Here is a 19,430-nt window from a genome sequence, read left to right as displayed (position 1 = left end):
TGGGGTCATAGATGAGATGAATCTGTGCTGCACTTTATGTACATGCTCAGTAGTGAGGCAGTGGGGTCATAGATGAGATGAATCTGTGCTGCACTTTATGCACATGCTCAGTAGTGAGGCTGTGGGGTCATAGAAGAGATGAATCTGTGCTGCACTTTATGCTCATGCTCAGTAGTGAGGCTGTGGGGTCATAGATGAGATGAATCTGTGCTGTACTTTATGTACATGCTCAGTAGTGAGGCTGTGGGGTCATAGATGAGATGAATCTGTGCTGCACTTTATGTACATGCTCAGTAGTGAGGCTGTGGGGTCATAGATGAGATGAATCTGTGCTGCACTTTATGCACATGCTCAGTAGTGACCAGTGCTGTGGGGTCATAGATGAGATGAATCTGTGCTGCACTTTATGTACATGCTCAGTAGTGACCAGTGCTGTGGAGTCATAGATGAGATGAATCTGTGCTGCACTTTATGTACATGCTCAGTAGTGACCAGTGCTGTGGGGTCATAGATAAGATGAATCTGTGCTGCACTTTATGTACATGCTCAGTAGTGAGGCTGTGGGGTCATAGATGAGATGAATCTGTGCTGCACTTTATGTACATGCTCAGTTGTGAGGCTGTGGAGTCATAGACGTGATGAATCTGTGCTGCACTTTATGTACATGCTCAGTAGTGAGGCTGTGGGGTCATAGATGAGATGAATCTGTGCTGCACTTTATGTACATGCTCAGTAATGACTAGGGCTGTGGAGTAGCAGATGAGATGAATCTGTGCTGCACTTTATGTACATGCTCAGTAATGACTAGGGCTGTGGAGTAGCAGATGAGATGAATCTGTGCTGCACTTTATGTACATGCTCAGTTGGAGGCTGTGGGGTCATAGATGAGATGAATCTGTGCTTCACTTTATGTACATGCTCAGTAGTGAGGCTGTGGGGTCATAGATGAGATGAATCTGTGCTGCACTTTATGTACATGCTCAGTAGTGAGGCTGTGGGGTCATAGATGAGATGAATCTGTGCTGCACTTTATGTACATGCTCAGTAGTGACCAGTGCTGTGGAGTCATAGATAAGATGAATCTGTGCTGCACTTTATGTACATGCTCAGTAGTGAGGCTGTGGGGTCATAGATGAGATGAATCTGTGCTGCACTTTATGTACATGCTCAGTAGTGAGGCTGTGGGGTCATAGATGAGATGAATCTGTGCTGCACTTTATGTACATGCTCAGTAGTGACCAGTGCTGTGGAGTCATAGATAAGATGAATCTGTGCTGCACTTTATGTACATGCTCAGTAGTGAGGCTGTGGGGTCATAGATGAGATGAATCTGTGCTGCACTTTATGCACATGCTCAGTAGTGACCAGTGCTGTGGGGTCATAGATGAGATGAATCTGTGCTGTACTTTATGTACATGCTCAGTAGTGAGGCTGTGGAGTCATAGATGAAATGAATCTGTGCTGCACTTTATGTACATGCTCAGTAGTGAGGCTGTGGGGTCATAGATGAGATGAATCTGTGCTGCACTTTATGTTCATGCTCAGTAGTGAGGCTGTGGAGTCATAGATGTGATGAATCTGTGCTGCACTTTATGTACATGCTCAGTAGTGAGGCTGTGGGGTCATAGATGAGATGAATCTGTGCTGCACTTTATGTACATGCTCAGTAATGACTAGGGCTGTGGATTAGCAGATGAGATGAATCTGTGCTGCACTTTATGTACATGCTCAGTAATGACTAGGGCTGTGGATTAGCAGATGAGATGAATCTGTGCTGCACTTTATGTACATGCTCAGTAATGACTAGGGCTGTGGAGTAGCAGATGAGATGAATCTGTGCTGCACTTTATGTACATGCTCAGTAGGAGGCTGTGGGGTCATAGATGAGATGAATCTGTGCTGCACTTTATGTACATGCTCAGTAGTGAGGCTGTGTGGTCATAGATGAGATGAATCTGTGCTGCACTTTATGTACATGCTCAGTAGTGAGGCTGTGGGGTCATAGATGAGATGAATCTGTGCTGCACTTTATGTACATGCTCAGTAGTGACCAGTGCTGTGGAGTCATAGATAAGATGAATCTGTGCTGCACTTTATGTACATGCTCAGTAGTGAGGCTGTGGGGTCATAGATGAGATGAATCTGTGCTGCACTTTATGCACATGCTCAGTAGTGACCAGTGCTGTGGGGTCATAGATGAGATGAATCTGTGCTGTACTTTATGTACATGCTCAGTAGTGAGGCTGTGGAGTCATAGATGAAATGAATCTGTGCTGCACTTTATGTACATGCTCAGTAGTGAGGCTGTGGGGTCATAGATGAGATGAATCTGTGCTGCACTTTATGTTCATGCTCAGTAGTGAGGCTGTGGAGTCATAGATGTGATGAATCTGTGCTGTACTTTATGTACATGCTCAGTAGTGAGGCTGTGGGGTCATAGATGAGATTAATCTGTTCTGCACTTTATGTACATGCTCAGTAGTGAGGCTGTGGAGTCATAGATGTGATGAATCTGTGCTGCACTTTATGTACATGCTCAGTAGTGAGGCTGTGGGGTCATAGATGAGATGAATCTGTGCTGCACTTTATGTACATGCTCAGTAATGACTAGGGCTGTGGATTAGCAGATGAGATGAATCTGTGCTGCACTTTATGTACATGCTCAGTAATGACTAGGGCTGTGGAGTAGCAGATGAGATGAATCTGTGCTGCACTTTATGTACATGCTCAGTAGGAGGCTGTGGGGTCATAGATGAGATGAATCTGTGCTGCACTTTATGTACATGCTCAGTAGTGAGGCTGTGGGGTCATAGATGAGATGAATCTGTGCTGCACTTTATGTACATGCTCAGTAGTGAGGCTGTGGGGTCATAGATGAGATGAATCTGTGCTGCACTTTATGTACATGCTCAGTAGTGACCAGTGCTGTGGAGTCATAGATAAGATGAATCTGTGCTGCACTTTATGTACATGCTCAGTAGTGAGGCTGTGGGGTCATAGATGAGATGAATCTGTGCTGCACTTTATGCACATGCTCAGTAGTGACCAGTGCTGTGGGGTCATAGATGAGATGAATCTGTGCTGTACTTTATGTACATGCTCAGTAGTGAGGCTGTGGAGTCATAGATGAAATGAATCTGTGCTGCACTTTATGTACATGCTCAGTAGTGAGGCTGTGGGGTCATAGATGAGATGAATCTGTGCTGCACTTTATGCACATGCTCAGTAGTGACCAGTGCTGTGGGGTCATAGATGAGATGAATCTGTGCTGTACTTTATGTACATGCTCAGTAGTGAGGTTGTGGGGTCATAGATGAGATGAATCTGTGCTGTACTTTATGTACATGCTCAGTACTGGTCAGTGCTGTGGGGTCATAGATGAGATGAATCTGTGCTGCACTTTATGCACATGCTCAGTAGTGACCAGTGCTGTGGGGTCATAGATGAGATGAATCTGTGCTGCACTTTATGTACATGCTCAGTAGTGAGGCTGTGGGGTCATAGATGAGATGAATCTGTGCTGCACTTTATGTACATGCTCATTACTGGCCAGTGCTGTGGGGTCATAGATGAGATGAATCTGTGCTGCACTTTATGCACATGCTCAGTAGTGACCAGTGCTGTGGGGTCATAGATGAGATGAATCTGTGCTGCACTTTATGCACATGCTCAGTAGTGACCAGTGCTGTGGGGTCATAGATGAGATGAATCTGTGCTGCACTTTATGCACATGCTCAGTAGTGACCAGTGCTGTGGGTTCATAGATGAGATGAATCTGTGCTGCACTTTATGTACATGCTCAGTAGTTACCAGTGCTGTGGGGTCATAGATAGATGAATCTGTGCTGCACTTTATGTACATGCTCAGTAGTGACCAGGGCTGTGGAGTAGCAGATGAGATGAATCTGTGCTGCACTTTATGTACATCCTCAGCAGGAGGCAGTGCTGTGGAGTCACAAGTAAGGGAAATTGAAGAGTCGGAGTCAGTGGTTTGGCTTACTGACTTCACAGCCCTGAGCTGCACACATACAAACTCCCCATGTTCCCTGTCTAGCCCCCATCATGCAGCCCCCAAGACCCCTCAGTGTAATCTGTCCACAGCCTCATCAGTAGCCACAGCAGAATGCTGCTTCCTGGTATCAGTTTTGCACCGCCCCTTCCTGTGACATCACCTCCTCACATGGTCACATGGGCATTACGTCACCAAAGGTCCTTTACCCACTTGATTTCAGCCTCTAGCATATATGTGGTGTGCGGCTCTGCAGGTGGAGGTAGGTGCTGGAGATTCCCCATTACTGGGCGCAGGGGGCAGTAACCCCCTCAGTGCTGAGACTATTTTGGCGTTTGCATATTTGGTATTATATAAATTCACTGACTAATTGTAAACTAAATACCTCCATAAATGCCCCTCTTAATTCACCGTCTAATCCAACTGGAGTAAAATATGGAATTACAAAACATAACTTATAATATTTTATTTTAAAATCGATTATGGCTTTGGTCTTTTGACCTGGAGATTTACCTGCGGATTTTGCAAAATCCGTGCGGATCAATCCGCAGCAGAATCCGCAGCGTGTGCACGTACCCTGACAGCAATGCGAGTGCCCATTATCCTAGCACTGGGAGAATTTTTGTAATAGTACTGTGTATATATCTATATTCAATTTTAAAATTAAATATTGAAAGTTATGTTTTATAATTCTATATTTTGCTCCATTTGGATTAAACCGTTATATATTATACGGTATATTGCAACTGTCTTTTATGCACATTATTGCCTAAGGCGTTGCTATAGATTATTACTTGATTTTAAATTGTTTTATATGTTGTTCATGATTTTCAATAAACTTTTTTATATATTTTATTTACAAGTGCTTCTCACTAAATTAGAATATCATCAAAAAGTTATTTCAGTTCTTCAATACAAAAAGTGAAACTCATATATTCTATAGAGTCATTACACATAGTGATCTATTTCAAGTGTTTATTTCTGTTAATGTTGATGATTATGGCTTACAGCCAATGAAAACCCAAAAGTCATTATCTCAGTAAATTAGAATACTTTATAACACCAGCTTGAAAAATTATTTTAAAATCCGAAATGTTGGCCTAGTGAAATGTATGTTCAGTAAATGCACAATGCTGCTCCTTTTGCATCAATTATTGCATCAATGCGGCGTGGCATGAAGGCGATCAGCCTGTGGCACTGCTGAGGTGTTATGGAAGCCCAGGTTGCTTTGATAGCAGCCTTCAGCTCGTCTGCATTGTTGGGTCTGGTGTCTCATCTTCCTATTGACAATTTCCTATAGATTCTCTATGGGATTAAGGTCAGGCGAGTTTGCTGGCCAATCAAGCACAGTGATACTGTTGTTTTTAAACCAGGAATTGGTACTTTTGGCAGTGTGGACAGGTGCCAAGCCCTGCTGGAGAATAAAATTTCCATCTCCAAGAAGCTTGATGGCAGAGCGAAGCATGAAGTGCTCTAAAATTGGTCTTGATAAAACACAGTGGACCTACACCAGCAGATGACATGGCTCCCCAAACCATCACTGATTGTGGAAACTTCACACTAGACCTCAGGCAGCTTGGATTGTGGCCTCTCCACTCTTCCTCCAGACTCTGGGACCTTGATTTCCAAATGAAATGCTAAATTTGCTTTCATCTGAAAACAACACCTTGGACCACTGAGCAACAGTCCAGTTCTTTTTCTCCTTGGCCCAGGTAAGACGCTTCTGGCACTGACTATTGGTCATGAGTGGCTTGACACAAGGAATACGACACTTGTAGCCCATGTCCTGGATACCTCTGTGTGTGGTGGCTCTTGAAGCAATGACTCCAGCAGCAGTCCACTCCTTGGAATCTGCCCTAAATTTTTGAATGGCCTTTTCTTAACAATCCTTTCTAGGCTGCGGTTATCCCATTGTTTGTGCAACTTTTTCTACCACACGTTTTCCTTCCACTCAACTTTCCATTAATATGCTTGGATACAGCACTCTGTGAACAGCCAGCTTCTTTAACAATGACCTTTTGTGGCTTACCCTCCTTATGGAGTGTATCAATGACTGCCTTCTGGACATTTGTCAAGTCAGCAGTCTTCCCCATGATTGTGGAGCCTACTGAAACAGACTAAGGGACCATTTTAACCCCTTTTCGACATGCGCTGTACTAGTTCTGCTCAGCAGGAATTGCGCTCCCGCAAACAGCAGTACTAGTATGACACATGGATCGCTATTGCGCTCAGCGTTCGGTTGTTAGCTGCATGTGGCTTGTGAGCACCTGCTGAGAGCATGCCCTGGAATTCCTCTGTCATGATCCAGCGTGGATCTGACAGTTTAAATGGATAAGTGAACTTTTTTCCTTTGGCTAGGTGCCAAAGTGATGTGATTGCCCCCGGTGGCCATTAGAATTATTACACGTGGTGTCGTTCATTCTAAGTTGCCCCGGTGGTGGTGAGTGGTAGTGCACTTTAGTTTCTTTGGTTTAGTGCATGTAATTATAATTCAGGTGTGAGGCTCTATAAAAGAGAGTCAGGTGTGTTCAATCACTGTTGGTGATTCCCTAGTGAGGGTTTAGGTTCAGGGCGAGCTAGGGTTTTTAGGTTCCTGTGCGTCGCCCGGTGCGGAACCGGCATAGGGAACGTTAGGAGTGCAGGGACACTGGCTCAGGAGAGTTCAGGAGGTCTCCACTTCCCTATTCCCTATTGCAGGGCCCACCATTGTTAATGTTACCCAGGTTCCCCCTTTATTATTTAAATTCGCCGTACTGGAGGCGGGGTTTCCAGACTACTTTATATATACGTGTAATATCTAAATTCGCCAGTTGGAGGCGGTGTATCCAGCTGCACGTTTTCTTATGTAAATTCGCCCCACTGGAGGCGGTGTATCCAGGGTCACGCGTGTCATGGGTTCGCCTTGCGGTACTCGCTGCGTCCAGACACACGTGACCGTGACAGCCTCCTTCCCTGCCTGTCAGATCCTGATCTAATACTCTGCAGTGCAGAGTGTCAGATGAGCGATCTGACATTATATAGTGATGTCCCATCCTGGGTCAATGTAAAAAAGTTAAAAAAAAAAATGTTACAAAGTAAAAATATTTTTTTAAAATCCCTAAATAAAGAAATAAAGAAAAACATAGATAAATATTTTCCAATAAATACATTTATGTAAATAAAAAATAAAACAATAAAAGTATACATATTTGGTATCGCTGCGTCCATAACAGCCTGCTCTATGAAACTGTCCCACTAGTTAACCCCTTCAGTGAACACCGTAAAAAAAAATAAAAAACAAGGCAAAAATATTAATGCTTTATCATCATACCATCAAACAAAAAGTGCAATAAAACAAGATTGATGTAAATAAAAATGGTACTGCTGAAAACATCATCTTGTCTTGCAAAAAACAAGTCGCCAAACAGCTCCATCAGCAGAAAAGTAAAAAAGTTATAGCTCTCATAATAAAGTGATGCAAAAATATTTTTTTTCTATAAAATAGTTTTTATTGTTTAAAAGTGCCAATACATAAAAAAAAAATATATAAATGAGGTATCGCTGTAATCGTACTGACCCGAAGGACAAAGTGGTCTTACCCATTTTTCCACATGCAGAATGGTATAAAAAACAAAAAGCAATTCATGAATTGCTGGTTTTTGATCATTCTGTCTCCCAAAAATCAGAATAGAAAGAGGTCAAAAAGGTCATGTACCCAAAAATGGTACCAATAAAAGCATCAGCCCGTTCCGCAAAAACAAGACCTCACACGACTCTGTGGGTCGAAATGTGAAAAAATTATAGCTCTCAAAATATGGTGATGCAAAAACTAGTTTTCGCACTAAAAAGCGTCTTTTAGTGTGTGACAGCAGTCAAACATAAAAACCTCATATAAATCTGATATCGTTGTAATCGCACCGACCTGAAGAATAAAGTTGTCTAATCACTTATACAGCATGAGGAACGGCATGGAAAATGAATAAAACCAATTCTTCACCTGCTGTTGACTTTTTCATTCTGCCTCCAAAAGATCGCAGTAAGGCTTGGCTCACATTTATCCTGCACGCTGTGCTGAGTGCTTACACCGGGGTTTCCATGTAAATCTTTTAACCCCTTCCTTACATTAGATGTACTATTCTGTCCATGTGACCTGGGACCTAAGTCCCAAGAACGGAATAGTACGTCCAGCGCTAACAGCGGCGCTCATGGGGTGAGCGCCGCTGATCACGGCCGGGTGTCAGCAGATTATCACAGCTGACTCCCGGCACTAAGGGCCAGGGGCAGTCACGGACCGCCCCTGGCACATTAAACCCCTGCACACTGTGATCAAACATGATCGCAGTGTACCAGAGGCATAGGAAAGCATTGGGCAGGGAGGGGGCTCCCTGCGTGCTTTGCTGAGTGTCACGATCCATTTTTTGATCTGTGTCAGAGTCTGGACTCTCTTATATAAACCTTTTTCCTTTCTGGCCCTCGGGGGGTTAATATGGGTTTTTGCCCCCGGTGGCCGCTGGTGTTACTACAACTGTAGTTGGTCGGCTGCTGGGTTTCCCCCCCAGTGGCCGCTGGTGTTACTACATGTTTAGTTAGTCAGCAGGTGGTGACTGCTCCCACTTCCCTTTATAAGGCTACCTGGTGCTGCAATTCATTGTTGGTAATACTGGTCTTTTGCTAACCAACCTTGGTGAATACTGGACCTACCTGGTGCAGAGGGGGTTCAGCTTATCTGGAGCAGTGGAGATGCTGCTGAATGCTGATCGGGTGCATTACTCTGCTGCTTGGAGCTTTGGCAGCAGATAAAGCTAAGTTTTGGGTTTTATTTGCTTTAAGCCCACGGTGTCTGTTTTATCTTTTCCTTTTTTGTTATTGGTGCAGTTCACTTTATTCCCTGTCTCACCTCCTGGGGAGGGGGTTGGGGGTTTAGTTCAGGGCTAAACAGGAGACAGGGACAGGTCGGGGACTTGGGCCTCACTACCATCAAGTGTACCCCCAAGTTAAGGAGAGTCAGGGCACCCCCCTTAGCCTGAGGGGCAGTTCAGGGGCCCAGATTCCTCTTCCCCTGTTGTCCCACTACTGCCCCGTGACACTGAGACCCTCGGAACAGCGCGATGTGCTGCGCTGCTCCGAGGGTCTCCTCCCTGCAGGCTCCCGGATCCAATATGGCCGCGGGGGCTTTCGGGGCTGAGAGCAGGCACTGAAAAAGCCTCTGCAGCGCCTGTCAGATCGCTGAACTGACACAGGTCTGATCAAAGTGTCAGATCGCTGATCTGACACTTTATTGTAATTCAATGTGAAGCGAAAAAGGAAGAAATATGCAGCAATCACCAATATAGCTGAAAAACTGGGCGTCTTCATTTCACATGAATTCCATCAATAGATATGTGGACATGCAGGACGTTAGAGGAATGCTAGGGGAGGGAGGTGCTGGACAACGGCCGTTTCACAATTACTCGCTTCTACCTGGACCCGTAGAAGCGAGTAATTGCGAAACGGCCATTGTCCGGCACCTCCCTCCCCTAGCATTCCTCTAACGTCCTGCATGTCCACACATCTATTGATGGAATTCATGTGAAATGAAGACGCACAGTTTTTCAGCTATATTGGTGAGTGCTGCAGATTTCTTCCTTTTTCGCTTCACATTGAAATATTCATGTTTTTCATGCAAGCACCTCCGTTTTTTGACTGAAATATATACCGCAATACTTCAGATAAATAGCTCCGTCTGTTAATGTGGTGATTTGTGTGCCCTAGTTTGCCGTTCATCTGTTTGCTCTTTGCTGGGATCACTTTATTGTAATGTCCCTCCCTGTGACAATATAATAAAGTTAAAAAAAATCATGTGTAAAAATAATTAAAAAATTGCTAAATAAATAAAAAAAAAATTCCCTAATAAATTCTTTTATTTGTAAAAAACAAACAAACAAAAAAAAAAACAATAAAAGTATACATATTTAGTATCACCACGTCCGTAATGACCCGCCCTATAAAACTATCATAAGAAAAAACGAACAGCATTCCATCCGGGTGAAGATAAAGTATTTTATGACATCTTTATTCTGCCAAATGCAACGTTTCGACCCATAAGGGTCTTTTTCAAGCATTATAAAACTGTCCCGCTAGTTAACCCCTTTAGTGAACCCCTTCAAAAGAAAAAAAAAACCAAGGCAAAAAGCAATGCTTTATCATCATACCGCCGAACAGAAAGTGCAATAACACGCGATCATAAAAACGAATCTAAATAAACATGGTACCGCCGAAAACGTCATCTTGTCCCGCAAAAAACGAGCCGCCATATAGCATCATCAGCGAAAAAATAAAAAAGTTATAGCTCGCAGAATAAAGCGAAGAAAAAATAATTATTTCTTATATAAAATTGTTTTTATTGTATAAAAGCGCCAAAACATAAAAAATGATATAAATGAGGTATCGCTGTAATCATACTGACCCAAAGAATAAAACCGTTTCATCAATTTTACCACACGCGGAACGGTGTAAACACCTCCCCAAAAAAGAAATTCATGAAATGCTGGTTTTTGTTCATTCTGCGTCCCAAAAATCGAAAAAAAAAGAGACCAAAAAATGTCACGTGCCCAAAAATGGTACCAATAAAAACGTTAGCTCATCCCGCAAAAAATAAGACCTCACATTACTCTGTGGGTCAAAATATGGAAAAATAAAGCTCTCAAAATGTGGTGATGCAAAAATTATTTTTACAATAAAATGCATCTTTTAGCGTGTGACAGCTGCCAAACATAAAAACCCGCCACAAATAGTAAATCAAACCCCCCATTATCACCCCCTTAGTTTCCACTGCTTAGGCACATCAGGTGCTCTCCAAACGCAACATGGCGTCTGATCTCAATTCCAGCCAATTCTGCGTTGAAAAAGTCAAACGGTGCTCCTTCCCTTCCAAGCTCTGCCATGCGCCCAAACAGTGGTTTACCCCCACATATGGGGTATCTGCCTACTCAGGACAAAATGCAAAACAACTTTTGGGGTCCAATTTCTCCTGTTACCCTTGGGAAAATAAAAAATTAGGGGCAAAAATATCATTTTTGTGGAAAAAAAATTTGATTTTTTTATTTTTATGGCTCTACGTTATAAACTTCTGTGAAGCACTTGGGGGTTCAAAGTGCTCACCACACATCTAGATAAGTTCCCTGGAGGTCTAGTTTCCAAAATGGGGTCACTTGTGAGGGGTTTCCACAGTTTAGGCACATCAGGGGTTCTCCAAACGCGACATGACACCCGCAGACCATTCCATCAAAGTCTGCATTCCAAAACGTCACTACTTCCATTCCGAGCCCCGACGTGTGCCCATACTGTAGTTTTCTCCCACATATGGGGTGTCAGCGTACTCAGGACAAATTGGACAACAACTTTTGGGGTCCAATTTCTTCTGTTACCCTTTGGAAAATTTAAAAATTTAGGACTAAATGATCATATTTATGGAAAAAATATGATTTTTTTATTTTCATGCCCGGGCGTTATAAACTTCTGTGAAGTACTTGTGCGTTCAAAGTGCTCACCACACATCTAGATAAGTTCCTTGGGGAGTCTAGTTTCCAAAATGGGGTCACTTGTGGGGGGTTTCCACAGTTTAGGCACATAAGGGGCTCTACAAACATGACTTGGCGCCCGATCCCAATTCCAGCCAATTTTGCATCAAACGGCGCTCCTTCCATTCCGAGGTCTGCCATGCACCCAAACAGTGGTTTACCCCCACATGTGGGGTATCGGCGTACTCAGGACAAATTGCACAATAACTTTTGGGTTCCTTTTTGCCTTGGGAAAATAAAAATTGGGGGTGAAAAGATCATTTTTGTGGAAAAAATATGATTTAATTGTACCTCTGTACATTATAAACTTCTGTAAAGCCCTTGAGAGTTCAAAGTTCTCACCACATATCTAGGTAAGTTCCTTGGGGGGTCTAGTTTCCAAAATGGGGTCACTTGTGGGGGGTTTCCAATGTTTAGGCACATCAGGGGCTCTCTAAACTTGACATGGTATCCAATATCAATTACAGCAAATTTTGCGTTGAAAAAGTCAAACGGCGCTCCTTCCCTTTTGAGCTAAGGCATGCGCTGAAACAGTGGTTCCCCCCACATATCAGGTATCAGCATACTCAGGACAAATTGCACAATAACCTTTGCAGTCCAATTTCTCCGGTTACTCTTGGTAAAATAAAAAAAATTGGATCTGAAGTAATTTTTTGTGAAAAAAAGTTAAGTTCATTTTTTTTAACATTCAAAAAATTCCTGTGAAACACCTGAAGGGTTAATAAACTTCTTGAATGTGGTTTTGAGTATCATCAGGGGTGCAGTTTTTAGAATGGATTCACTTTTGGGTATTTTCTATCATATATACCCCTCAAAGTGACTTCAAATGAGATGTGGTCCCTAAAAAAAAAATGATGTTGTAAAAATGAGAAATCGCTGGTCAACTTTTAACCCTTATAACTTCCTAACGAAAAAAAAATTTGGTTTCAAAATTCTGCTGATGTAAAGTAAACATGTGGGAAATGTTACTTATTAGGTTTTTTGGGTGCTATATCTCTTTGATTTAAGGGCATAAAAATTAAAATTTGGGAAATTTTCGCCAAATTTCCTTTTTTTTTCACAAATAAACACAAGTTATATCAATGAAATTTTACCACTAACATGAAGTACAATATGTCACGAGAAAACAATGTCAGAATCACCGGGATCCATGGAAGCGTTCCAGAGTTATTACCTCATAAAGGGACAGTGGTCAGAATTGTACAAATTGGCCCGTTCATTAACGTGCATACCACCCTTGGACGTAAAGGAGTTAAATACGTGATTCTGGCAGAACCCTTGGTGGAAAATGGAAAATTCCCTATAATAAGGCAGACGGAGGCACTGTGGATGCCATAGGACCTGTGATCGGCGGTGTCCGTCTTATTAGGATTGCATAAAAGTGCCTTCGACCACAGTTTTGTGCACTTCTGAAAAGGACACGGATGAACAGAGGCCAGATGGAGTCCAGGGTAACTCTGCTGCCTCATTATAATGAATGGCTTCCTCGGGGGTTTCATCTGAATCTTGTCACTTGGAGATTTAGATAGAAACCCCAAAGTAAGTGCTCAGCGTAGAGCGCGGGATAAATGTGATCCCAATCGTTATGTAAAATGTTCCCAATAAAAGCTTCAAAGGCTCTGGAACAGCTAAATGACTCCTTAGCCCCCACAAGAAATTCAGCAAGTACTCCACTCCCAAATCCAACCACATTTATCGCCCAAATGTTTGGCATTTCTGTAGTGATGAGAGTCCGCCTAATTTACAAGTGCGTGTCTCCAGTGGCAGTTTGCAATTTTCATTCCGCAACATCCACTGCTGCCTGTTTCTGGAAAACTCCCATGGAGTCAAAATCGTTACTACACCTGTAGATAAATTCCCAACGGGTTATAATTTCCAAAGTGTGGTCACTTGAGGGTGGATTCTGCTTTCCTAGCATTTAGGGGCTCTTTATATGTAATCCGCAAACTAGTCAAGGAAAATCTGTGCTCCAGGAGGCAAATAGCGCTCAGTCCCTCCCGAGTCACACTGTATGGCAAAGTGAAACTGTACAGCCACACATGAGGTATTTCTACATTCAGTAGAAATTGTGGGACAAATTCTGGTGCCAATTTTACCCATTTACCAGTATGAAAATGTAAAACTTGAAACTAACATACAATCTTGATGGTAAAAATGTAAATTATTTTTTCTTCACTGCTCAATGGTATAAAAGTCTGTGAAACACCTGTGGTGTCAATATGATCACTGCACCCCTAGATGAATTCATTGAGAGGTTTAATTGGCAAAATGGGGTCACTTATGGGTGGTTCTGCTGTTCTGGCACCTCAGGGGCTCTGCCAATGTAACATGGCACCCTCAAACAAGTGCATCAAAATCTGCACTGTAATATTGCACTACTTCCCTTCTGTGCCTGAAAAGTAGTTTTCAACCACATGTGGGATATCGGTGAACACAGGAGAAATTGCACAACAAACTTTGGGGTACATTTTCTCCTTTTGCCCTTGTGAAAATACTGAAATAGCACAAAAAGAGGACTTAAAAATCCTCCAATAATAGAAGAAAACAGAAAAAAAGCAGAGAGATCAGGATGCAGTCGACCCATATAATTAAGATGGCGGCAACACAGGTGCAAGAATACCGATGAAACAACCGCTCACAGCCTACCAATCCCAATGGAGGGGGCGGTTGCCTGGTATATTAATGCACAAAAAAACTTGTATGCGACGCTGTTCACACTATGGCCATGCACAGCATCCAGGTTAACAGCCTAGTAGTGACACCCTTCCATTAGATCAGGCGGGCTGCCCAGCGATATCAAAATGCATGCCATATGAACAGACACCGCAGTTTACAAGACCAAACGGGCCCAACTGCGGTGTCTGTTCACATGGCATGCATTTTGATAGCGCTGGGCAGCCCGCCTGATCTAATAGAAGGGTGTCACATAGAAGGGTGTGCATTTGTCTGGATGGTTAAACCTCTCTGCTTTTTTGCTGTTTTCTTGTATTATTGGAGGATTTTTAAGTCCTCGTTTTGTGCTATTTCAGTATTAGGATTTATTATTAGGGACCCGTAAACGTGGGGACCTTTGGCGCAGGTTACGGGCTCACGTATTTTGGCCGAAATATCAGCTAATACCTCACTTTTTTTTTTAATGTGTTTTTTTGAACTTTTTATTCAGGGTGCAGTTGGGCCAATTTGGTCTTGTAAACTGCGGTGTCTGTTCACATGGCATGCATTTTGATAGCGCTGGGCAGCCCGCCTGAGCTAATAGAAGGGTGTCACTACTAGGCTGGCCTGGATGCTGTGCATGGCCATGTGAACAGCGCCGCATACAAGTTTTTTATTGTGCATTAACATACCAGGCAACCGCCCCCTCCATATATTGGTAGGCTGTGAGCGGTTGTTTCATCGGTATTCTTGCATCTGTGTTGCCATCTTAATTATATGGGTCCACTGCATCCTGATAGTGCATTTGTCTGGAGACCTGGACGGGTAAACCTCTCTGCTTTTTGCTGTTCCCTTGTGAAAATACTAAATTTGTTGCTAAAAAAGATTTTTGTAGGAAAAATGAGATTTTTTTATTTTCACAGCTTAAGATTATAAGCTTCTGTGAAGCACCTGGGAGTTCAAGATGCTCAATACACATGTAGATGAGGTCTCAAAGGGGTCTAGTTTCCAAAATGGTGTAACTTTTGGGGGATTACCACTGTTTAGGCATAACAGGGGCTCTTCAAATGTGACACGGCGTCCGCTAATTATTCCATCAAATTCTGCATTCAAAAATCAAATGGCGCTCCTTCTCTTCCAAGCCCTGCCGTGCACCCAAATAGTAGTATTCCCCCACATGTGCAATATCGGTTTACTCAGGAGAAATTGCACAACAAAATACATGGAGCAATTTTTCCTGTTACCCTTACGAAAATGCAAAATATGGGACTTAAAAAAGATTTTTTGGGGGAAAAATGTGATTTTTTTTTTCTTTATTTCCACGGCTCTGCGTTATAAACTTCTGTGAAGCACTTGTGCATTCAAGTTCCCTAAGGTGTTTTGTTTTCAAAATGGTGTCACTTGTGGGGGGTTTCCACTGTTTAGGCATATCAGGGGCTCTCCAAATGTGACATAGCATCCGGTAATTATTCCAGCTTATTTCACATTCTAAAAGTCAAATGGCGCTACTTTCCTTCCAAACCCTGCTGTGCACCCAAACACTTGTTTTCCTCTACTTATTGGATATCTACGCACTCAGGAGAAATTGCACAACAAATTGTATGAAGCAAGTTCTCTTGTTACCTTCATGAAAATCCAAAATTCGGAGCTAAAAAAGATTTATCTGGGAAAAATGTGATTTTTTTTTTTTGATTTTTTTTTTTAATTTTCACGGTTTAACATTATAAACTTCTGTGAAGCACCTGTGGGCTCAAGGTGCTCAATACACAGCTAGATAAGTTCCCTAAGGGGTCTAGTTTCCAAAATAGTGTCACTTGTTTAGAGTTTCCACTGTTTAGACACATCAGGGGCTCTCCAAACACTACGTGGCGTCTGCTAATTATGACCGCAAATTTTACATTCAAAAAGTGAAATGGGGCTCCTTCCCTTCTGAGCCCTGCCGTGTGCCCAAACAGTAAATTTCCCCCACATATAGAGTATCGGGAAGTTCTGGAGAAATTGCACTGTTACCCTTGCGAAAGTAAGAAAAAATAGGTCTAAATAAAAAGTTTAAGTAATTGTTTATTTTTTTCTTCCACATTCCAAAAAATCCTGTGAAGCACCTGAAGGGTTAATAAACTTCTAGAATGTGGTTTTGAGTACCTTGAGGGGTACCGTTTTTAGAATGTCACTTTTGGGTATTGGCCCCTCAAAGTCACTTCAAATGTGATGTGGTCCCTAAAAAAAAATGGTTTTGTAAATTTTGTTGTAAAAAATGAGAAATCGGGGGTGTGGCCTAGGACACAGCACATGTGAGCCACAGAAAGGCAGAGCTCCTGAGGGATAACCTCTGAATCTACTCACATCCCGACCAAAAATCACTCAAAACTCAATTTTTCTTTTGGATCCTGCTAAGGATTTGATACAGAACATTTTGAGCCCGATTTGGACTGTTTCGGATATTTACAAGCAGAGATTTTTAACTTGGAACTGGAGAGAGACTTCAGGAGTGAGGCCTAGGCCTCTTCTCACTGCTACAGGCCTCATCTAGGCCCTGCCAGCTAATGGATTATATACAGAACTCATACATTTGTGCTATAATTACTTAGGCATTGCCATAGTACCCGGAACTAAAGCTTTTCCGGCACCACAGGAACGGCGTGAGACCTAAGAGACACCACTCTGGATTGACAAACAACAGGGACAACCATCTGCTTCACTGGAGGCCCCACCAGGCCACAACAGGAAAATTGCCTCAGGCACAAAACACTGGACCCTCCAGCAAACAGGTACTTAACATTAACAAATAGGGGAAAATTTAATTTAATTAATAGCGCGACCCTTCCTCCTTGGAGGATTTCACTTTTTGCTTTTAAATCCACCATTCAATGGGGCCCCTCTGGAGTGCAGGAGGGCAGCGGGAGCCATATTATAATTGCTTGTGAGAACCCTCCCCAGCCCGTGGAGCCCCTGAAAGGACTGCAGGTACCTTTCTGTTTCCTGACCTTGCACATTAGAGGGTTGTATGTGTTGCTCAGTCTCCAGCTGGAGGAGAAGCCATGAGACTGTAAAATCTAATATAATCTCCATAGCTGCCTCACTTTATATTTGAAGATCTAGGACTCCATCTGCTGGTCGTTTGGCAATATTGCCCACATTGAAAAATCTTTTTTTTTTTTTTTCTTTTTTCACCTCCTTTTCGGACTGGCAATATTCTCTGTTGCTCAGATGTGGCGCCCTTGAGGCTCAGTCGCCATAGAGGTACTGCACCTCCTCCTGAGGTGTGGTGCCCCACCATCCAGGTAAGTTGGAGGCTCCTGACCACGCTCCAACACTCGCACCCCACACAACAGAGTAGTTCAGTAAAGCCACATTGCAGCTCCCTGCTTGGAGTGTAGCAGAGCACCTTTGGTGGTTCCCTGCTTGGAACACGAAACGTGCTGGGAGGCGGGTGGAGTTGAGAATATATAAAAGAGCGGGAAGGTTTAGAATTACAGGTCAGTCTGAGAGAGGAAGCCACTCAGAGAGGAGTGAGGAAAGAAGATCCCTGGAAGAGGGATGGAGGAAGGAGGTGCTGCAGCAGATCTCAGTGACCTGGGTCTGCTGGCACGGGAAAGGAAAGGAGAAAGACATTGAACTGAAACCTGATCTTCCATAAGAGAGAGAGATTAGAACGGAACGAAGGAGTAAAAGGGAACAGAGATGACGTGGGTTAGAGGAAGAACCCTGCCTAGAACTTCTAAACGCAAGGCCGGGGCCCGGTCCCCGAGGTTGTATGGACACTAATGGTTCTGCAGCAGACACCGGTGGAGTAGTGGGCTGTAAATGCACTACTCCCATCTAAGACTTGGGGGCACAACAGCAACTTGGATAGTGAGCCGGGACTCAGGAGTAGAGAGTCCCCGAAGCAGGCTACAGCTGTCTGCCGAACAAGTGGAGTTTTTGGGAACATCTGTTAGGAGGCACTCCAGTGTAACTCAGTACTGGGAGTACTTCACACTTAAAGGCGCTATAGAGGAGACGTTCAGAAAGGCACATGTTGGCGGAGCGTTGGAAGGGAGCATTCCATCTTGCCTGGAGGTTGACTGAGTCCCTGACCCGGAGGACATGGCGCGGAGGCAGGCCTCTGTGTGTACTACAGAATGTGAGTAAAGCTTTGGAACTGCAAGCCCTGGTGTCCTCCATTCATTCTTGCGCCGGTGCATCCAACCCCGCTGCATCTGGGTACTAGCTTCTACACCGCTTGTGCCTCTCCTCTTCCCCCACATCTACACTGCCCTGGGGCTACAGCTCCACCTGTGGGGAGATTCACCATCTTGGCTGCAACACACCACCAGCCCCAGAGGATCTGCATGCAGCGTCGGCCTAACATCTCACTTGCCGAACACCACAGGTGGCATCACGAACTATTCATTCAAACCATTACACTCCCCCATTACTTGGGCGCCCAGGGCCACGGACCGGGTCCCCGCTGCTGTGACACATCCTGCTGATACCGGCCCGGTGCCGAGTACCCCACAGCCCAGGGAGGGTGACCCACAGACCTACTGGCTCACCCGCCCCTACATTTCTGAATTATTAAAGGGGTACTACAACAGAGCTACACTAGAGACATACTATGTCCTACAAAGTTTACCCCATATCCTGCTAAAATCCAACACGGAGGGCATAGACATTCCTGGTGGACTATGATAATGAAACACTAGGTCTGTCGCCACAGGCACAAAGATGCGCTCACTTTTATAGGTAGTTGTAATGCGCTGACTTTCAGAACACAGGAGGTCTGTGAGCAATGCGCCCCAAAAAACCTGCCTCATCTGAAATCAACACCCGATCAATCACACAACTATTGTCTCAACATACAAAACCAGCAAGCCACACTATGTCGGCATCAAAATCATCCTCACTGAGCTCCAAGGGCTCCTCTCAAAGGTATCAGCTAACTGACTCGGCCACCTTAACAAAAATGATCCCAGTGACAATGGAGGATCTTCTGGCCACCATTCAGAAAATGATCAGAGCTGAGTTATCTTCTGCTGTGGATAATTTCACACAACAAATTCAAGACATTGCCCAAAAAAACAACGATTTGGAGAGAAGAATGGATGATGCCGCTGACGCCACTGAGCATAATAGTGAGCTACTTCAAGAACAAGATGCTAGACTCGAATTTCTGGAGCTTAAGTGTGAAGATTTGGAGAATCGCTCATGCCGAGGTAACATTAGAATTAAAGGACTCTCAGAAAGTAGCTC

The 19,430-nt window shown here is 43.6% G+C and overlaps 2 protein-coding genes across 2 annotated transcripts in view; both read left to right on the top strand.

The window, feature by feature from the left end:
• LOC141051169 (uncharacterized) overlaps positions 1–19,430 on the top strand; it is an 872,784-nt gene that overhangs the window by 245,623 nt on the left and 607,731 nt on the right. The gene's annotated exons all lie outside the window — the stretch shown is intronic.
• Positions 4,204–19,430, top strand: part of LOC141050978 (uncharacterized) — an 85,242-nt gene continuing 70,015 nt past the window's right edge. The window contains exon 1 of the mRNA XM_073547744.1: positions 4,204–4,270. The gene's annotated coding sequence lies outside the window, so the exon portion shown is untranslated. The remainder of the gene's footprint in view (positions 4,271–19,430) is intronic.

Source organism: Dendrobates tinctorius, unplaced genomic scaffold, assembly GCF_039654945.1.
Source record: "Dendrobates tinctorius isolate UK_male_01 unplaced genomic scaffold, ASM3965494v1 ptg000155l, whole genome shotgun sequence".
NCBI lineage: Eukaryota > Metazoa > Chordata > Amphibia > Anura > Dendrobatidae > Dendrobates > Dendrobates tinctorius.
The sequence above is the reverse complement of the archived record's forward strand: the minus strand, read 5'-3'. Positions and strand labels throughout refer to the sequence as shown.